The sequence below is a fragment of the Protopterus annectens genome, chromosome 15.part0 (genome assembly GCF_019279795.1).
Source record: "Protopterus annectens isolate FY-2018-M chromosome 15.part0, PAN1.0, whole genome shotgun sequence".
In the NCBI taxonomy this organism is placed as follows: domain Eukaryota; kingdom Metazoa; phylum Chordata; order Ceratodontiformes; family Protopteridae; genus Protopterus; species Protopterus annectens.
Window position 1 is genome coordinate 518,429,377 of NC_056749.1, and position 22,942 is coordinate 518,452,318.

Below are 22,942 nucleotides of genomic sequence, written 5' to 3' on the forward strand. Positions count from 1 at the left end.
ACACACACACACACACACAACACACACACCCTACACCTGCAGCTGACTTCTAGAAAATAAGTCCGATGATGGTACCGGCTCTGCATGGCAAAAGTAAAATAATCCTGTCCTGTGTTCTGCCTGAACAAAAAAAGTAAATCCTGTGCTCTGCCCGAATGGCAGAAGTAAAAGTAAATCCTGTGTTCTGCCTGAACGGCAGACGTAAATGCAATAGGCGTGTGGTAGCTTAGTAAATGGCAGTCCTATTCAAACAGACGTGTGGCATGCTGACAGAGCTGATGTCATCGCGCACGTGATGACATCACCTCCAAAAGCACGAAAATTTAAAAAAATAGATCCAAAAAATCGGAAATAATGGAGTGCCACTCGGGAATCATGGCTCCCCATTATTGGGAACCCAAAACTTGGTAAAAACCGAGTTATTCGGGATGGTTGAGAGGTCTGCCTACCATGTCCCAGGATTCCCACATTTCTTGATATACTGGAAAATATTAGGGTACAACCTAACACCCTAATAGTGGGCGATTTCAACTACCCCACCATTAACTCAGAAAACTACTCATGTACCAACTCTTGTGCTCAACGTTTTCTGGAATTCATAAATTCAACTTATCCACACCCCCACCAGGGGCAGAAATATCCAAGACCTGGTCATTACCAACATGGGCACACCAGAGGTCAGTTCCTTGTTGGTCAGATCTGACCACAACCTAATCATCCTAGACATCCACATCCCACCCCCACCCCAAAAAGGGCAAAATCCCATGATTGGAGGAACTCCGTGGTCAGCCTCAGTAAGAAGCTGAGATCCCTCATAAAATCCAACAAAGCTAGTTATGAAAACAAAATTGCCACTGATTCTAAAGACAGCCACAAAGCATTCTATAGCTATGTCAAGAATCTCAATGGCAACACTCATATCTGCTCTGAGTTACAGCACAATGGCACTAAATATACAGAACCAACTGATATTGCCAACATCCTGGCAGACAGGTTCAGTGCTAACTTTACCCCTCTGTCACCCCCTAAAGGGCCCATCTCTATACACTGGAAGAAGGCAAAGTTCCTGTAATTATGGCTGCACAGGTAAAAAGCACACTCTCCAAAGTCAAGAACGCAGAATCCATGGGACCTGACAACATCCCAGGCTGCATTCTACATGAACTACAGAACGAACTGGCACCTCACCTAAGTGCCATGTTCAGTCATAGCCTCACCTCAGGCTTTGTGCCTACTGAATGGTTCACAGCAATGGTTATCCCACTCCATAAAGGGGGAGCCACCAGGCACCCTGGGAACTACAAGGTTATGGAACGTATCATCATGGAACTTATAAACAATGACATTGGAAATCTCCAAACTCTGGACCATACCCAGTTTGGGTTTGTAAAAGGCAGATTGTGTCTCCTAAACCTGATAGACTTCTTTGAAGTGGTCATCAAAGCTGTAGATGAGGGTAAGGTGGTTCACACAGCCTATCTAGATCTCACCAAGGCTTTCGACACCATCCGTCACTCTAGAATTATAGATAAACTCACTAAACTAGGTATAAATCCCTATGTCACAAGATGGGTTGCCAACTGGTTCACTGACAGAACCCACACTGTGAAAATAGCAGACTCTAAATCCAACTTCAGATCAGCGACAAGTGGACTACCACAGGGTTCAGTCCTGGGTCCTGTCCTGTTTGGTATCTACTTCTCTGAAGTACAGGCTAACACAGAAGGTCTTTGGCTAACAAAGTTGCAAATTACTGCAAACTAGGAGCCATAATCAAAACTCCTAATGATTTGGACATCCTACAAAAGGGCCCTACTGAGACAGATGCCTGGTATCAAAGCCATGGCCTCAAGCTCAATGCCAAAAAGTGCATTTTATACTGGGAAAACAGAGAGAACCCTAAGACAAATATACGAACACCTATATCACATTCATAAAGGTAATTCACTTAATGCACTTGCCAGGCATATTTTGGGCTACCCCACTCTTAGGTTTCTTTTTACCATCTTACATAAAAAAAACATAGTTTTAGAGGGGGATCTTGGCAGCTTAAGCTCGAGGAAAATGAATTACTATGGCAAATTCGTACTTTTGCCCATATTTTTCCTGGGCTCAATGAATATGCTTCTATTATGTGTATTTTGAAACTTAAAGCACTGAATAGGTAAGATATAAATTCACTTAATCTGACTGATTTTATTATTATCATTAAATAATTAATTTTATTTTTACTTATACATATTTATACTTTATTGTGATATATATATAATTTTATTTGTCCCATTTTTAGACATTTATATGGTCTTAAAAGTTTGTACAAGTGTTTTTATTTCTTGACCATGATGTCATTCTTATAATGTTTTTTTCTGTGTTTTGAGGTGATTAACTTTAATTTATACAGCTTTAGTATATACAACTTTAAAGATTTATTCAAGTAATTCTTTAATTTGCTGGGCAATCAAGGTTAATTGTTGTCTCTATAAATACTATTGCATGCTGGGATAGGTTGTCTGAAGAAGTTTGGAAATTTGTCTAAATGAAAGCGCTAACAATAAACTATCATGTTGGAAGGTACTTCAGAGACCTAGGGACACAGGTGGACAGTAGTCTCTCCTTTGATAATCACATTGCCACAGTAGTCAGGAAATCCTTCTATGTGGCACACCTCATTACAAAAGGTTTCTCATCCAGGAAAAAAGAGGTCATTGTTCCCCTCTACTCATCACTCATTAGACCCATTATAGAGTACAACGCCCCTATTGGTGTGTACTGCACAAGACAGCTACAACAACAGGAAAGGCTGCAGAAATATCTCGCAAAGAGGATTACCGGCCTCAAAAAGATGCCCTATGCAAACCGTCTCAAAAGACTCCAGCTTTACTCTGTCGCATATCACTTACTCAGAGGTGATCTCTGCCTAACATACAAAGCTATGTCAAAACCAGAGATGTTGGACATGCCCCACTTAAAGAAATCCCAATCCCTATGAGCAACACACTCTAGTGACCTAAACCTTGTCACCACAATAAACAGAACATGCTGTAGGGATAGATTCCAGTCCCAGAGACTTCCCATACTTTGGAACAAACTACCTATCTATATTAAACAAATCACCTCATTAGCACTCTTCAAGAAAAATCTTGATGACTGGATGGGAGATAGGAAATTCATGCTGGGGATCACTTCTGTGGCTCTGCTTGACAGAGGCACAGGAAAATAATTTTCTTGGGTGGCAAAAGCCAGGGTACTCTTTGGCTAGGCTTAAATAGGCCTTAGGGCTAATAGCCTAGTACCTACCTATGAACTAAAACCATGTTTCTTACTGAAACTGGTGCACCTTGTTTGCTGTAGCATCGACTAGCTCCAGGCCTGCTGAATCTGGCTTTGTTTGCATAACTTGAGCACTAATCCAGTCCTTCTTAAAAGTATTCAATTGTATTTATTACTGCTTGGTAGTAACCTGATTAAAGTGTAGCTATCATTCTAAGCCTTTTGGTTTAAGCACTTGGGCTTCAGACCAGTTGTTTTATATAAAGAAGGTTTGTGGTCTGCACTGTTATGGCAGGACACATAGCTTACCTTCTTCTAAGCTGGGAACTGCTGATTGAAGGCTCAGTGTCTGTTATTCTAAAAGTGTATTAGTTCTGGTTTAAGCACTTGGGCTTCAGGCCAGTTATTTTACATTAAGAAGGTTCATGGTCTGCACTCTTGTGGGAGGAGAGGCTGGACTCTGCCCTTCTGAGCTGGGAATTTCTGGTTAAAGGCTTATAGTGCCTGCATATTTGAACTGTTTCTTACTGAAATTGGTGTGCCTTGTTTGCTGTAGCATAGACTAGATCCAGGTCTGCTGAATCTAGCTTTGTTTGTATAACTTGAACACTAATTCAGGCCTTCTTTTTTGGAGAAGGTTCCCCTGCACCCCAGTGGCAGGAGTGTGCAGTTAGAACTTGTCTGAAGACTACAGGAACAGGGCTCAGTTTTGAGATTTTTTTACTAGTTAATTGGGTAATTTATTTAAAAGCCTTTTCTGATTGCTTGTAGTCATTTAAAGCTGTTTTAAGTGTACTTTTTACGGTTTTTGCCTTATCTTTCAAAAAAATGTTTTTTTCCTTGTTTCCCACCTTTCTAAGCTAGTATAGTCCAGTTTTCAGGCTAGTGCAGAATTCAGGGCTGTTACAATTTTCTGAGTTCCCCATACCTTACTTGGATAGAGGGAGGTTTCTCTGTTCACCTGTGAGAGAGGGAGCTTTGAGCAGCCATCTGTCCCTGGAGGAGTGGTTCCAGCCCAGAAGTCAGTAGTTTGTGGGCCATTTTGGGCTAATTTCTATCTCTTTCATTTCCCTGCTGTAAAAACCATGTTTGCACGGTTTTGCACTTCTGGGCAGTGCAAGTTAGCTAGGGCTAAATTTATCCCAGCTTCACCAAGTCTCCTCTTCAGTTTTTCCCTTGAAAGTAGTTTAACTCTCAACCTAAGCACTTAAAAAGCATCCTTCAGTCCAGCACTTGCTCAGACCTAATAGCAGGCACTAGTATACCCCGACACTTGATTGCCCAGCAGGGCAAGGCTCATTATTCACCCCTCACCAACCAAGTGATTAAGCAGCTCATCCTACTATTCAGGCATGACCAAAGGGCAATTTCAGGTATACTCTCCAGTCCAGCTGGTGAACCTGGGTATCTTGAGGCAATGTTACAACTGCCTCATGTACACAATCCTCCTTCTACCACAAAACATTAACATATGCGAGAGATGCAATTATATAGCTAAATTGGAGGCTACGGTCTCTCCACCTAAGAATGGAACAGGCAGTCATGAGGAGAAGGTTAACACTTGCACCACACATCCAGCCTCACATAGACATACTAAACCAGCACTGGCAAAAAATACACATAAATGCATTAAATCATACTCAGAGGCTCTAAATAAAAATCTGCAAAAGCATCACAGACCTCCAAAGCAGACACCCAAAAAACCTTCACCTCCCATCACAAACCAGACAACACATAAAACACAAAATCAGTGTGCCGCACAATCACAGCCCTTAATGTGAAATAACATACCTAACACACTAGTAAAAGGCAACTCTATAGTCAAGCATACTGATGTCCATCTCACTAGGCTGGACAAGGAGAAGGTTACTGTTAGCTGCCTGTCGGGAGCCAGAATCCACCACATAACACAAGCACTCAGGTCACTCCAGAACAAGTACAAATATGACTCTGTTATTGTTCATGTTGGTGTGAATGACCTGAGATGCAACTCCCTGGACTACATGAAAAGAGACATGGAAGAGCTCCGTGATTATGTAGCCCAGACAGGTATGATCCTGACCCTGAGTAGCATCCTGCCCTCACCAAGAATGATACCGCAGTATAAAGAAAAAAATTATCAATTTCAACAATTGACTAAGCTTCTGGTGTCATTCAAAGGGGATCCAGTGTCTATCAGCCTGGGACGACATGCTTGACAGGCCTCGTTGCTTCGCAAGAGACAGCTTACACCTGTCACCCCTAGGCTTTTGAATACTGGCCAAGGCTCTTGCTGCCTCCATAGTGCCTTTTTTTGGCAAGGCTCAAAAGTCAAACCCACCTCCGTAAACAGCACAAATAAAAAAATGAGGGTTATGCTACTCAACGCCAGGAGTTGAAATCTCAAAATGCATATGCTCGAAGCACTCCTCAGTATGGAGAACGTTGACATCTGTGCAGTAACTGAAACCTGGTTCAAGGCTCCACAGAGCACCCCAGCACTACCAAGCTACAACTCATACCACACATTTCAGCCACAGAACATGGACCAAAACACAAAAGGAGGGGGTGTATCCATATTCATCAAGGGTACCTACACCATCAGGTTAGTGGCGCAGCATGATACCTTCGAGATCATCCATGTACAACTAACATCAGGCAAATCTACAATGCAAATTGTGGCCTGCTACAGATCACCCTCCATGACCCAGGACCACCACTCCGCCTTTCTGGAGACACTGGAAAACATGAAGGTCCTGCCAAACACCCTGATATTGGGAGATTTCAATTACCCTACCATTAACTGGGAAAACTACTCAAGTACAAACTCTCAGTTCCAGTGCTTCATGGGATTTATCAACTGAAATGCCCTGGATCAGCTGGTAAACTCCCCTGCCAGAGGTGAAAACATATTGGACCTGGTCATCACCAACATGGACGACAGGTGTTCCACACCAGAGGTCAACCCGTCACTGGTTAGATCAGACCATAAACTAATCACTCTGGATGTCCACACCACACTACCCCCTTCAACCAAGGAAACCACAGTGAAAAACTTTTCTATAGCAAACTTCACCTTACTTAAGACAGAGGTGGTAAGTTTCACAGCCACCACACTAAAGGATGACAGTGTCCAAGATGCAGGGACCTTTACAAATGCACTCTATGAGCACCTACAAGGATGCATAGATCGTGCCATCCCTAGCAAAACCAAGACTCACTCCCCTAAGAGAAGGAAACCAGTCTGGTGGACCCCTACCATAAACAGGCTATATAATAGAAGGAGGAGACTAGTTCAGAAAAAAAGCAAATCTCAAGAAGGCAAGACATCCCTGATCAGTATCAGTAAGAAACTAAGGTCCCTCATAAAATCCTCCAAGGCTAACTTTGAAAGAAAAACAGCCAAGGATTCGAAAGATAACCACAAAGCCTTCTTTAGCTATGTCAAGAATCTAAGTGGCAACTTGCAGATATGCTCTGAGCTAGTGCAAAATAGCACAAAATATACTGAACCCACTGATATTGCCAACATTCTGGCAGATAGATTCAGTGCAAACTTCACCCCCTCTCACCCCCAAAAGGGCCCACAACAATAACGAAAAATGTAGTGTCCCGGAAATCACAGATGCACAGGTGAAAACAGCCCTTTCAAAAGCCAAAAGCACAGCATCAATGGGGCCAGATGGTGTCCCAGGCTGCGTCTTGCACAGACTACAAAACAAACTAACTCCCCACCTAAACACACTCTTCAACTTCAGCCTTTTCACAGGCTACATGCCCACAGAATAGTGCATAGCAACAGTTATTCCGCTCCGCAAAGGAGGGGCCACAACTGACTCTGGTAACTATCGCCCCATAAGCCTGACTAGCCTGGTCTGCAAGGCTATGGAGCGCATCATCATGGAACTCATTAACAAAGACATTGGGAACATCCAAACACTTGACCCAACCCAGTTAACAGGCTACATGCCCACAGAATAGCGCACAACAACAGTTATTCCACTCCACAAAGGAGAGGCCACAACTGACCCTGGTAACTATCGCCCCATAAGCCTGACTAGCCTGGTCTGCAAGGCTATGGAGTGCATCATCATGGAACTCATTAACAAAGACATTGGGAACCTCCAAACACTTGACCCAACCCAGTTCGTCTTTGTTAAGGGCAGATCATGCCTACTAAACCTGGTTGACTTCTTCAAGACAGTCATCAAGGCCATAGATAAGGGGAAGGTAGTTCACACAGCCTAACTTGACCTCGCCAAGGCTTTTGACACCATTCCCCACTCTGGAATTATAGAAAACTCACCAGCCTGAACATAAACCCCTACAGCATGAGATGGGTTGCCAACTGGCTTACAGACTGAACTCACATGGTAAGAATAACGGGGTCCAGGTCCGACTCAAAACCAGTCACAAGTGGTGTCCCACAAAGCTCGGTCCTGGGACCCCTACTGTTCAGCATATACTTCTCAGAAGTACAGGCAAACACATGAGGACTATGGCTAACCAAGTTTGCCGATGACTGAAAACTGAGAGCCATAATTGACTCTCCGGCTGACATGGACATTCTCCAAAAGGGCCTTACTGAGATGGACACCTGGTGTCAAAGTCACGATCTCAAGCTAAATGTCAAAAATTGCATAGTCATCCTGTTTGGGAAAATAAAACACCCATGAATTACCACATAAGTGGCAGCCCCCTTAATACAGAAGAGGTAGTAATAAGAGATCTGGGGACCCAGGTAGATAGTAATCTCTCCTTTGACAATCATATTGCCAAAGTAGTTAGGAAATCCTTCTATGTAGCCCATCTAATTACTAAAAGGTTCACATCTAGAAATAAACAGCTGGAAAGACCACAAAAGAACCTCACAAAGAGGATTACTGGTCTCAAACATATGCCCTATGCAGCCCGACTGGAAAAACTCCAGCTGTACTCAGTGGCATATCGCTTACTCCGAGGTGATCTCTGCCTGACTTACAAAGCCATGTCCAACTCAGAATTGATGGACATGCTCCACCTAAAGAAATCCAAGTCACTGCGAGCCACTTGTTCTAGTGAGCTAAACCTCACCATAACAATAAATAGAACATGCTGGAGGGATAGATTCCTGTCACAGAGACTCCCCCTGCTTTGGAACAAAATTCCTAACTACATTAGGCAGAGCCCCACACTAACACTCTTCAAGAGAAACCTTGACGAGTGGATGGGTAACAGAAAATACACCCCTGGGATCACTTCATTGGCTCTTCTTGATAGAGGCTCAGTTAATTAATCAATGGGGCGGCAAATGCTGACACACTCTGGCTAGGCTTATAAATGCCCTCGGGCAGATAGCCTAGTACCTACCTATGAACCTATGTACTTCATATACACTGGACTATGGATAATTCAAGGAATCAATGTTTTACATAACAGAATGTCTATGATGTATTTTAGATATGGTGAAAAAAAGAAAAACCCTGTCAAAACTTTAATAAGACACAGGAAGGATATAAAAACCTCACACAAAATGAGTTTCTGTTCAGGTTTTAAATTATACATTGCTACCAATGAGAGATGAAAAGACTTGCACTGTTTCCAAGTGTAATCTCTGTCTCTGTTCCTCTATGGTATATTTGTGATATCAGGGATGTCTTTTTGCTGGCAGTGTTATTTTCTATCAACTAAGCTGACTCTTGTATCTTCTGTTTTCTGTTGGCCAGGTATTAGCTAGTACATGTGCACTACCATCCAATGGATGCAGCCAGATATAACTGAAAGCTGTGGGTATGTGGTAGTATATGACTGGTCTTTTAAGGTATAACTAATGTCAACTTCACTTTACATTTTATGTTCAGACTATATGATGGTTAGAATCACAGAATGCAGAAGAAATATAGGCCATGTGGCAATTTACATCTTGCCATTAACCACCTTTAGAACTTAATTCCTTTTTATATGAGATAGGACAGTTACACCTGCGGTGAATTTATGAATACTCATCCCCTTGTTTAATTCCTTCTTAAATGAAGATCATGTGTAACATTGCTTGCTCTGGAGAAGAAGTGTGTTCAAATGAAAAGATAGTCAATGGGTGGAAAATATGTCCCTCTGCCATGACTTATTTGTTGAAGCAGGTTCTAGTGTTCACAGGACATACCGTAACTGTACAAATATTTTGCTTAACCTAGGATCATTATGGGAGAATATGAGGTCTTGGACTGTCAAGTTCCTAATGACCAAGAAAGCAAGTTACAGATCACCCTAAGGAGTCTGTCGGACACCAAGTTTAGGGGACAAGGCCCCCCAGCCTCTTTTGATAGCCCATGTCCTTTTTTCCCCATGATCTGTTTTGTCAGGAACCTTTGGGGTCTCTCTAACTGATCGATATGTTTACTAAGATGCATACAAAATGGGGCATTGAATTTGATGATAAGCTTGATTAGTGCATAATATAGTTGGGTCAGGACATCTTAAGACCTACAGGATATAACTTTGTAATCAGCTGTGCTAGATGAAAGGATGTCATGACCACTGTTGGCACATGATAGTCAAAGAAAAAGGAGATATCTACCCATAACCCATGGTCTCACACAATATCTTAATTTTGAAATTGGGTATTTTGTATAAGATGGGTAAAGGTTCTGTTTGCCAAACAACAATATGGCATTTTTTTATCATTTAGGTGCATATCAGAAAGAGATTCAAGTATATTGCCCATGTTACAATATCGTCAGCCAACTTGAATAGCAAAATTCACGGAATGGTACCGTATAGTACCCCACTGGTTACTTTCATGATTTCTGATGCAGCACCTGCCACCTTGACAGTAATGATCCTGTTCCTCAACTAATTAGGTGTTCATCTAAAATATAAGTGAAAATGCTTATCCGTTTTAACTGTATTTTTATTATTTTTATGTTTTATTAAAGTAGACGTATTTGCTGTGGTTGTCCTTTCAGTTTTTTAGACAAAATATAAGGATTGATTTGGAGGGCATTCAGTGTTTTTGATATTGCTGGCATGCTGTACCGTATGGACCACTGTCTACAGCTCGTCTTACCCTCTCAAAAAAAAAATGACTAGATTCCTTACACAGGATCTTAAGAAGGCCAAATTGCCTGGTGAAAGTCTTATAACATGTTTATATTACAGAACCAGAATAAAAACTGGGTGACAACAAACACTGCTAAATAAAATAAACCAAAAAGTTTTTATTATAACTTAGTAAGTGCTTTTGCGTTGTCCTCAGCACTTCATCAGACTTTAAAAATACATGTTAGCACTCACTGTTTAAAATCCAAACCACAGATCAGAAACTAATTCCAATTATGACATCATAACAAGCTATCCAGTCAGCTATAGAAACTCTGACAGTAAATTAGACAGTACATGCTCTGCCAATGTGTACTAAAAAATAAATAAAACAAACTGTAATTTCTAGTATGGCTTAAGTATATATATATATATATATATATATATATATATATGTATAAACTACTTATCTGCTAGTCACATAGTTCTAACACTAGATATGTGCTACATCATGGTAAAATACATAAGTCCAAAACCATTAAATATAGTTCTGAGACTCAGAAGCAAAAAAAAAAATTCAGATCAGTTGATTGCCAGGATTACATGATAAAGTGACTGAGTGAACATTTAATGTCTTGCGTGTGCTTGCTTAATTTAGATCTCTATGCAAAGAAAACATATAAAACCTGTGGATTCCTATCTGTGGCATTTATAATTGCTAGATGTTGCTAACATTCAACATTCTTAAGTAGAGCACAGCACTGCAGTGAAATGTAAGAATTCCTAAATGCATACCATGAAAACCAATTAAAAGTAAACTGATACCGCAACAATATAAGTGAATCACCTGTCTAACAAGAAAAGATAAAACAATGAAGAATAAATACCTAGGTGCCTGCATTCAAGTAGATGAGCCACGGCAGTTGATAAAACCAGAAACATTTCAGTATAAAACAGCTGATAAAAAAGTTCAGTATAAAACATTACTTCACCGTAAACATCTAAGCAAGTGTGATATTATAATCACAATCTTAATGGGCAGAGCCCATGTGTACACTTGAAACTTTAAAGCTGTATGAATATAAGCTAAAACTAATGTTACTAAGAAAAATCAACCATCATTCAAGTGTTATATGTAGAAATGAGTATGTCTGCTTACAAGCGTAAGGTCTTACAACCAAAAGGAGCACTACTCAGTCAGTAAAGTTAAATGATAAAAACATCCAAAGAAATGTATTAATTGAGTTATAATCCTGCAGAACCAAGCAATTGAAGGTGCATAGATCCTACAAGTGCCAAAAGAGTGTAAACAAACCTGAGGTTGTGTAAGAACCATCCTCTATATGCATAGAACCAATCAAAGGAATGTGTGTGAGAGAAGGGTGTTACACCCTGGCATGTCATCAGTTCCTACTGAGGATGTAATTTTTGTTTTACATACTACTTTTAATAAGGGTATTTTTTTTAATGATAGGCAGTTTTTGGTCCCTTAGTATATATTGGTTTGGTATAGATCTCTCCAGGGTGAAGATAGCGCTGAATTCACTTTCCAACATATTTGCAATAACTATTAGATTTGAGTAAGTAGTGCAATTTTGAATGAATTCAGGACAATATTAGGTTTTATTTCTTAACTTCAAGATGTATGTAAAGCAGGATTTGAAATTATCCTTAGCTTCTGATGCCAGCTTAAGTTAATGAGGTTTGGTAAAAGACCAATTTGTCCTGGGACATATTCAAGTGGGCTAGATTAATATAGTAGCTGGAATTAGGAGGATGGAGAGAGGATAGGTTTAAATGGGAATGAGGGATGACTGTGAGCAAATGAGGTAGGGGTAGGGAGGGGCTTAAAGGGTTTAAGCAAGTGTAACTGGTGAAAGAATCACATTTTTGGTATGAACTTGCTACGCACCCTCCCTCCCTTTTTTAATAGTGGAGATTGTAGTTATTTTCAGTTTGGTTAGAGCACAGAAGAGGGGTAGGCTTGCCATCTTCTGTTCCCCCCTCTGGTGTTGGATGTTCAATGAGTTGGGAAAGTAAATTGGGCAGTTGGACACTGCTTGATAAGTAAATTAAGTGGTTCGAGGTAAGCTGCTTATTTGATTGGATGTGCAATTCAGTAAATGGTAACTGAAGTGAGTGGTGGTACGCTGCTTGATAAGTAAGTGAGTGGAGGTATGGATGCTGCTTACTGTTGAGGATGAGCAGGGTGATGCTGTCCTATTTTAATGTTACATGGATGTTATCCGCCCCTATATTATGTGTTAGTTGTAATTAAATATTGGTTAACAATTATGTTTATGGAAGTTTAATAAAGGTTGTCAAACATCATTTGGTGTGTTGTGTTTATTGAAGGGGACCAGGACAAATGGAAAGCCTTACTTTTCTTGATGGTGATTTTCAGTACCTTGGATAATTTTCTGATGTTAACCTTGATTTGTTAGTCTTTAGTTTTGCCATATATTCTAACAAGCTTTTGTTTATTATTGTACTGTTCATTTGTGCTTGTGGAGCACTAGGCTGGTTTGCTCTTTCCTTTCCCTTTTAATTTAGTTTTAATTGGGACTGACACATTTATGAAAATTTCTAGGTAAGCGTAGAATTTATTTGTATAATAACCACTTGTGTCTACGTTTTGGGAGGTATTGGTATATATGAACTTGAAGAGTTCATCAAAGAATTGTAGGAATTTTGAACAATTGAAGTCTATGAGTATTGTGATATTTACTTCAGCTGGTTTAAGGATTCAGAAAGAAAAGGCTACCAATTTTTAATCAAACCTAACTGGGGAAGATTATACCTCTAGGATAGTACATGTAGTGACCACATTTGAAAGGACCACTTCAAGAACATTTTGATCTCTAGTGCACTCTATTTTATCCAGGGAATTGTTGTATATGAAAACAAGGAATTTGTGGGTATAGCCTACATCTGAAGTGCAGGCCTGCTGGTTTATGAATGGGTAGTTAAAGTCTCTCCGAATGATGGAGTTTTATGTATATGAAGTTCATATGATGTATTTTTGTTGGGGGGGTCCTTAAAACTGTCCAGTAACATGCTATGATCTGAGATGTTATTTAATCTGAGTCAAATCTCAGTAAGTTCAGTTGTGGGTCTCTGTGAATATGTCTTGAAATAATGAGGATTTTAACAAATATTAATACTTAACGGCAGTTTCTATTGGGTCTAAAGGCATGGTGAGCACAAAACCCTGGTATTAAAAGGGTGCATTCTATAGTCTTAAACCATTTTTCAGTAATGGATACATAAATGTGCCACTTATGCAGGATGGCTTCATGGTAATGCAATTTATTATTTAGACTGAGCATTGTCACATTGACATTGTCTGGTGATTTGCTTAATATGTTTTTTTTTTCCTTAGGTTGGAAGATCAACTAGCTGGATTTCTATATTCTGCCTTTAAAAAAGTTACTTTGAGGGCAGCAAAGGCTTTAGCCAGTATGTGGAAATCCTTGAATGAGAAGTGGAAGCTGTCCTTGGCAAAGCAAGTGACGATTTGGAGCAACTTATCCCATGCTGATATACTGGATCCCCTACAAATGACGTCAGTTATTCAACTAATTGTTGAAATCAGTCATCTTTCCCCCCTACAAATGACACCAGTTATTCAACTAATTGTTGAAATCGATCTTTTCCTTGCATCTCAGCATCATTCTTGATGAAAGTAGTATTCTACTCAAAATCAGAATCTTTACTGCATGTGTGATATGCAAGGACAGCTCAGGATGTCTCTCTACATTTTTCTTAGGATTTTTTTCATGCCAGGTCCTTTACAACCACATGGTTTACCACCATGTTGAGTCATAAGTGTTCATCTTAAGAGTCTTAAGGACCCTTGAGATGTTAGAGATCTCAGCAACAGAAAGACAACTCACCAGATTTCTGATGTCCTACAGCCTTATATCTGTAGTTATGATGGTGGCTAAAGGTATAGTTGATGCTTCCTGTCATGGTTGTGTCATGGTTTTATGAGTATGAAATTAATTAGCTCTGCTTACTGGTCTTCACTTGTTTCTGAGCACATGGTCAAATAATATGCAGTTGCAGCACAAAATAGGCATCTGAAGCTGTTTAGTATTTTGTCAAAAATGTTGACTATGCCATTATCAGATTGGCACCTTTCAAGTGAATCAAACTGAATGTCCTAGTACCTAATGGAAGGCTCAGCTTAGTAATCAGTCATTAAGTTAGGTTAGTCATGATAAAGTGGGAAATGGGATTTAAATCTATATATATATATTCCTGTGTAAATAAGAAGACATGACAATATACTGCTGTAAATATACATACGTGGAGGGGCAAATCTATACAAAATGCACAGATATATTACTAAATATGACAGTTTGCATTTTAAATAATGGAATAAAACAACATTAGAATGAAAAATTCTGCAAAAGAATATTAGAGATCAATTAAAACCCATCACTATGAAAAATAAAAGGTAGAATTCATTCCCACAGGATAAGTGTAAATATCATAGCTACATCAAAATAAACATGTAAGCTGATTTTAATCAATTACTCAATACCACGTAATAGGGCAAGGCAGTCAGGTGTACCTACATACTTGAAAACCAGATATGGGCAAATAAGAAGGAAGAAAGATGAAGCCACGACTTTTTGTGTGTTAGCAAGAAGGAAACTGAAAGCCTGAAACAGTAAAGGCCTTGTAGGAAAATCATCCTGATATTTGCAAGGGTATATGGTATAAAGAATAAGGAATACTAAACCTCCAGATCTAAAGAAAACATAGTCATTACCTAATATCTTTATTTTATTTTATTTATTTAACATTTGTTTACTGGAAAAGTCCAACTGGACACACGTCCTTTTTCAGCAGATGCCCGGGGAGAAAAGCTCCATGAGTAACAGTAAATTTTCATGCACTCAGTATATCTGTTGTAAAAGCAAACTAGATGAAGACGAAACTATAACAAGTGATTTAAAAAAATTCAGAAACGGAAAACTGCCAGAGCACCCATGTGACTACCCCCCCCCCCCCCATATGGGCATGCCTATCGCTCCCTGCCACTCCATCAGTAGCTCGAGCTACTACTCAAAACTCGGCTGCTTGGACTGTAGACAGAGCTTTATCTCTGCAATGACATAGGCATGCATTTCAAGTTTGCTTTACACAATTGCCATTATTTCAGAGAAATACACAGTAATCCTACAAAGCCAGACTGTTAAGACTAGGGAAATAATAACAGCAAGCTACATTTATCCACAGTCAACCCCCACTTCATATGCAGCAATCAGTGCTACTTTACCATGTACACATCATTTGATTGTGATAAAAAAAAATAATACCTCTCAACTTCTTAACAGAAGAATCAGGGGCAAAGCCAAAAGATATTGAGACACAAACATCCAAAATGTGAAGCATATTTTAAACTTCATTACTTACTTAGAAAGTTGCTAGAACATTTTTATATTAACATGAGATTTCTGAAGGACATAATGTCTATAACTCAAATGTCTGTCATTATTCAGTGACTTCAGTCCTCAATAATTTGACAGAAAACCACAAATTTGATAAAGAACAGAGAAGCATTAAACAAAAATTAGGGACATTCTGTATAATCTGGGACAGTTATAACTTTAATCCACATGAACAGTAGGCAGATATTAAAATAGTCCAATTTATTTCACATAAATGCACACCAGTCTTATAAAGCCAGGCTGTATAAACTGACCAAAGAACTACATTACTTTCATCTACAGTAAACCAATCATCTTCACCAGTAATTATAACAAGTGTTGACTGTATAAATCTCAAACATCTAATTGAAGCAAAAAGTGAACAAATTACAGTAGTCATTTTTTATCCTCTGACAATCCCCATACCAAGGCCAGCAATTACAGCTACATAATTGTCTGCATACACGTTCAGATGCCCAACTGTTGTAAGAATGTGACATCTGATTGTGATAAAAACTGAGGAGACAGAAGTAGTCAGTTTCTATTGACAGATAATCCTCATAAATGAGGCTTGGCAACAAACCAAGTTGTCCTAGGACATCTTCAGAAGGGGTTAGGCTGATATATTAATAGGAGTTAAGTGGGTGGGGGAGGTGAAAGGGTTAAATGGAGGGAGGGATGATTGGGAGAAAATGGGATAAGGGTGGGGAGGGGCTTAAGGAGTTTAGACAAGTGTAACTGGGTAAGTAATCACATTTTGGCGTGAACTTGCTACAGCAGGTTCTCGTCCATGGCGATCTGCAGATTTTGATGGTCAGGTAGGCCTTGGAATGGTTGGGTGAGTGATGTTCAGTACCAAGGATTGGTAGTAGTGATGTCAGTTATAGTGATAGATATTACTCATACAGTTAAAGTTTTTTTTTTGCTCTTTATCATTTGTTGGGGATGGATAAAACTATACTTGTGGTCAACTGTCAGGAGGAGGGTGGGTTTCCTGTGTTTTCCGCTGGCAGTCATGGCTGGCGTGAGGTGCTCCTTTTGGGCCAGCCTGCTGTGCCATGCTCTGAAGTGTTTTCCTCAGCTGGGACCAGTGATGCCTTTTCGCGGGCTCTGAGCGAGTTGTTTGGCAATTGGTGCAACTTTCAGTTATCCATCTCATTACATTAATGTTTAAAGTCAATGTGAAAAAACTAAAATATTAAGCTAACATTTAAAGCACATTAACACTCTCTACTTTAATTAATAGCAGAAATAAAAATGTAAACTATAACCTAATGTCATCAGCTCCTCTTCGCGGCTTGAGGTGCTAGGATCAGTGGGGGGTAGTGCACATGCTCTGGCTACTCGGTGCTTTGTTTGACGTAATTTTATATATATTAAAAAAAAAGGAAAAAGTCTTGAATTAGCGATGCAATTCCATCACCTGTAATTTATGCTACTTATCTGCTTTCTCCATTCATAACATACACACAGAAACACGAGGGGCTGATTTTCTGTTGTTAACTGCCGGGTCAACAAAAACTGTTTAATGTCGCATAGAAAGCATGATGCGAGCTGGAGGTTGTGTGGAAATTTTCTACAGTGTCTTCCGGTTGGCAGTTTTGCAGGTTTTAGTGGTGTAGCATGGTTTTGGGTGCTGGCGGTCTTTCCGTGGGTTTATTTCTGGGTATGAGTCGTGAGAAATGCGTGTCTGTATGCAGGAACATTGGAACGAGTAGTGGAGAGAGGTAGTTATGTTATGCTGTGGCTATTAAAATAAGGCAGTATGCTAGGATAGGTGAGTCAAGGTTGTGGTTGCTAATAAACTTCAATAATGTTTGTGGAGGAGTTACTAGATGAGATGCATATTTGTTTTAGAGTAGACGGTAGCCTTTGAGTTGTCTTTTTGTTAATATCAAGCACTGTTGAAGGTGAGGAAAGATTGTTTGGAACCAGTATCATTCATAGAGGTATTATTATTATTACTACTACAGAATGGCTATGTGTAGGGGTTGAATGGTATCTGCTTTGGTTGGTTTCGTTGGTGGTTCATGGTTTCGTGGACTTTTCCTGGTGTCTGCGTAGGTTGGTTTTGTTGGTGGTTCATAGTTTCATGGGCTTTTCTTAGAGTCTGCCTGAGTTGAATTTGTTGGTTTCATGGGCTTTTCCCTGGTGTCTGCTTTGGTTGGTTTTGTTGGTGGTTCATGGTTTCACGGACTTTTCCCTGGTGTCTGCTTTGGTTGGTTTTGTTGGTGGTTCATGGTTTTGTGGGCTTTTCCTGGTGTCTGCCTGATTTGGATTCATTGGTAGTGTATGGTTTAGTGGGCCATGTGTGTCATACCACTCAGCTGTCCAAGTTTCTCAGAGCTCCATACTTCTGCTACTTTAAGTTTGCTACCATTTCTGAGATAGTGGAGAGGATCGAGGCAATGGAAGTACGGTATCAGTTAAAGGTGGGATAGGTTGCCAGTTGTTTAAGGAGGATGTTTCTGTGAGACAGGCAATGTTGCACTTGCTGGTGGCCTGTCATATTACTTACTTGGGAGTATGCAGGTATGCACATAGAAGGTGTGTGTTTTTTTTGTTTTTTTTTTTTTTTTTTTGCGGTTTGGAAGGAGATATGTTAACTCGTGGCTTTTGAAGTTATGCAGGGATTCTTGCACCATACTGTGTGAGCTTCTGGGTGTTGAATTTCTTGGTGGCTCCCCATTTTCAGCTAATATGTTGTACTTTGTCTTTGCCTGTGGTAGTGTTTGAATGTTTGGAGTATGGGACTGAGCGCTAGGGGACGGAGCTGTGGGTGGCGGTGAGGTGCTCCTTTGGGTGCCAGTCTGTTGTGCCACATTCTGAGGTGTTTTCCTCTGCTGGGACCACTGATACCTTTTTGCGGGCTCTGAGTGAGTTTTTTGGAAGTTGGTGCCTGGCATACATGGTGTGGAGCTGGTGGTCAGTGCTGTGGGCTTTCTCCTCACATGGATGCGCACATGGGGAGACTTGCTTTGTGTTGGCTGCAGGTTCAGCAGTGTGTATTTTGTGGCAGCGGAGGTTTCTACTTTGGGTGGTGAATAAAAAAAAAAAAAGTGTGAGGACTCCAAACTAGATGTGTTGTCACAAGGTGGGCGGGATGCGGGCCTGAGCATCTTGTGGGGGCCAAAATGTATTGTGGCCAAGGACATATAGTGCTGTGCACTCGGGGTTGTTTATCTGTGCAGAATCCACTGCACGTCCAGCCATTGTGGCTATGTTGGAGGAATGGTTTCCAGATGGCACTCCTTATGGTACTGCGGGTTGCAGTAATTGTGGTGGGTTTGGCAGATGGATGATGCAAGCTGTTTTGAAATGGTATCACAGTAGTCATTTATGTGAATCTGTTTAAAGTATTGAGACTGGAATGCATATCATCACAGGAGAAATTGAGTTCACAGTTTTGGCAATTAAATGTAAACAGTGTGTTTTGACCATCCTATGACCTTCCTAGTGGAGGTGGTGAGTAAAATGTTAGTATGTGTCCACATTGTGCCTAGTTGTTCCACATTCTAAAGGCTAGTGTTCCTCATTTGGGAAATGGAAGGTTGAGAACTGGGCAGTTGAGTACTGGATTGCAAATCCTTCAGAGAGGGTAGGTTAAAGCAATCCTGTTTTGGCTGCTTTATAAGCATTAAGAGTAGTGCTTGGTTTGTTTGTAGTCTGCATGCCCTCTCTGTGGGTAGGTGCATGTGGGTGTGCATTCTGTGAAGCTTGGCTAAACGCCACTGCCAGTCATTAGCAGACCGGTGATCTGCTGTGGCTGCCCCTAACTGGGAAATGCCAAAAGACGTTGCTTTTCGGTGGTGTTTAATTGTGGAATAACATGTTTAGCTGTAATTATGCAACTCTCCACCTCAATGGCTGCTGAAATAAGGGCAGCAGTTACAGGGAAGGTAATTAGTTCTTGATAGAACATTTCAGAGCATATAACTGTCTCCCTGCTGGTCTTGGCCCTAACAGATTGAGATGGTCATTGCATTAAATTTTCATTACCAGTAAACAAATACCTGAGCTTGTAAGAACAGCAGTGAGGGGTTTGCAGCAGCCATTTCATGGCAGCACTAGTACATGGGATATAATTTTTGGGTATGCAAGGGTTCATTACTGAAGTGCATTTTAAATGTATGGGGAGTAACGAGATGTTTGAACGGAATTTGTACAATAGTACTTTATTGGCATATGCAACTGGCTATGATTTTGGATGGGGTATTTGGCTAGGCTTGGACTCCACAACAATGACAGCTAGCTGGTGTGGATTTAGGGAGGCTGCAGTAATCTTTTTGTTGTCCATTAAAGGGTGGCATTATTGACAAGTTTCAGGGTATGGTCTGGGGTCTATGGAAGGCCTTGGGGGGCAGGTTGTCTTCAAATGTGTTTGTATTTCAAATGATTTACATTTTTCTCTTTCTTTACTTTCTTTACAGATGGTGAATGTGTCATGTATTTTAGATGATTTGTCTTTTTCTTTCTTGCAGATGGGGATTTTGGAATGCTGCTGCTGTAATTTGGAATAGGTGGGTATAAGGTGCAGTCTTTTTTTTACATTTTAGAGGATTTACTTTTTCCTTTTCTTTGTAGATGGTGGCGTGATGGTACCGGTTGTGGTGCTACACAGTGAGTTCGCAGATGATGGAAGCAGGGCGAGCGAGGAGTGGTGGATGGAGTGGTGCACAATGTGGTCACTGGTAATTCCCCTTGTTGGGTCATTAAGGTAAGACATGGTGCTGTGATTAAGTAGCATGGGACCTGATTATTGCGTTGGAATGTGGGGAAAGTTAGGTAGAGGTAGGTAAGGGGCTAGGGTGAAACTGGTGGGGATGGATTATGGGGTGTGGGGATCTCTCAGGAGGAGTAGAGTCACAACATTCATAGGAGCGCAGGAACGTATTAGGCTAAAGCCCTTTGGCTCTTTCAAGTCAGTTGACTTCAACACCCTGCTTTCAGGTGGTGGGAATCTTGGGGGTTATAGTTACTCATCCAGTTGTTTAAACTGTATTGGGGGGGGGGGGCAAAGTCGAGTATTTATTTATTTTTTTTTGACAGGAGGCCTGAGGGGTTCCTAACATGTGGTTGGGGTGATAAATTTGTCCTTTGATTACGTAGGGTGATTGCCATTTGGTAATGAGTGCACTGGTGGTGTTTATGGTTGGGCACACAGATTACTTCATTGTTGGGTTTAGGTGAGTTTTCAGGAACTATGTCAAGGTGTTCTGGTTCTGGATCTTAGTGTTAGGGCATTAAGGTTTTGGAGTTAGTCTATTCCCTGCAGTAATCAAGTTACTGTACATCCAGAGCTGTGTAGTTTGGTGGGCTGTTGTGAGATGCTATAGTTCACAGGGTCCTGGGTTCGAGGGTTTTCTTTGACCAGGCTACAGAATTGTGTTCAAGGGGTTATAGTTTCTGTGGCACTTGTTATGGTTATAGGTTGTCATTCTGGAATGGCCGAGCCATGGTTAGTGGCTTGAGGGAAGCAGACTAAAAGGGAATGTATTCCCTTGGAGTGGAGGTTCCTGTGGTACAGTGGGGTCATGGGTAATCCCACTTTATTTAATTTCATTAATGCACATTCTAGTGCTAGTAGGTCAAGGTGTGGGGTTGATGATGGGGTTCTAAGGTACTTTACAGATGATGGATACACTGAATGATGTTTGGCCTAACCCTTCCCTTTATGGGAGGTTGTTGGTTGGACAATTTTGTGTCGAAGGGAGGGGGAACAGCCTGGACAGGCTGGTTGGCAGAGAAGAGGGGCAGGCTTGCCCTCTTCTGTTCCCCCTCCGGTGTGCAGAGGTTTATTCCAAGGATTGGTGGAAAGGAAATAAGCAGCTGGAGGAAGTTTACTGAATAGGTAAGCAAACAGAGGTAAGGATGCTGCTTATTTGGTTGGTAATTTGGTCTATGAAGTGAGATGGGATGCTGCTTCATAAGTAAAGTAAGCGAGCAATGGTATGGATGCTGTTTACTGGGCAGGTTGAGCAGGTATGCTGTCCTGATTAACCTTACAAGGTTTATAAGTAAAGTAAGTGAGCAAAGGTATGGATGCTGCTTACTGGGCAGGATGAGCAGGTGCGCTGTCCTGATTAACATTACAAGGAGGTTTATAAGTAAAATAAACGAGCAAAGTATGGACGCTGCTTACCTGGCAGGATGAGCAGATACCCTGTCCTGATTAACATTATAAGGATGTTTATGCTGTGTTTAGAATCAACTATACGATGTCCAGTTGTAAATAAATTGGTAATCAAAGTTATGGAAGTTTAATAAAGTTCATCAAACGTCATTTGGTGTGATGTGTTTATTGAAGGGGACCGGGACAAATGAGGTTTGGTAACAAACCAAGTTGTCCTGGGACATCTTCAAAAGGGTTTAGGCTGATATATTAATAGGAGTTAAGTGGGTGGGGGAGAGGAAAGGGTTAAATGGAAGGAGGGATGATTGGGAGGAAATGAGATAAGGATGAGGAGTTTAGACAAGTGTAGCTGGGTAAGTAATCACATTTTGGCATGAACTTGCGACCCTCCCCTCCCACCCATTTTTGTTGGCAATTTGGTGGGGATTTTGGTTATGTTAGTTGGGGTAGGGGAGAAGAGGGGCAGGCTTGCCCTCTTCTGTTCCCCCTCCAGGGTGTGGAGGTTTATTCCAAGGATTAGTGGAAAGGAAATGAGCAGCTGGAGGAAGTTTGCTGAATAGGTAAGCAAACAGAGGTAAGGAATCTGCTTATCTGGTTGGTAATTTGGTCTATGAAGTGAGATGGAATGCTGCTTCATAAGTAAAGTAAGTGAGCAATGGTATGGATGCTGCTTACTGGGCATGATGAGCAGGTACGCTGTCCTGATTAACATTACAAGGAGGTTTATAAGTAAAGTAAGTGAGCAATGGTATGGATGCTGCTTACTGGGCATGATGAGCAGGTACGCTGTCCTGATTAATATTACAAGGTTTATAAATAAAGTAAGCGAGCAAAGGTATGGATGCTGCTTACTGGGCAGGATGAGCAGGTGCGCTGTCCTGATTAACATTACATGGAGATTTATAAGTAAGATAAGTGAACAAAGGTATGGATGCTGCTTACCTGGCAGGATGAGCAGGTACATTGTCCTGATTAACATTACAAGGATGTTTATGCTGTGTTTAGAATCAACTATACTATGTCCAGTTGTAAATAAAATTGGTAATCAAAGTTATGGAATTTTAATAAAGGTCATCAAATGTCATTCGGTGTGATGTGTTTA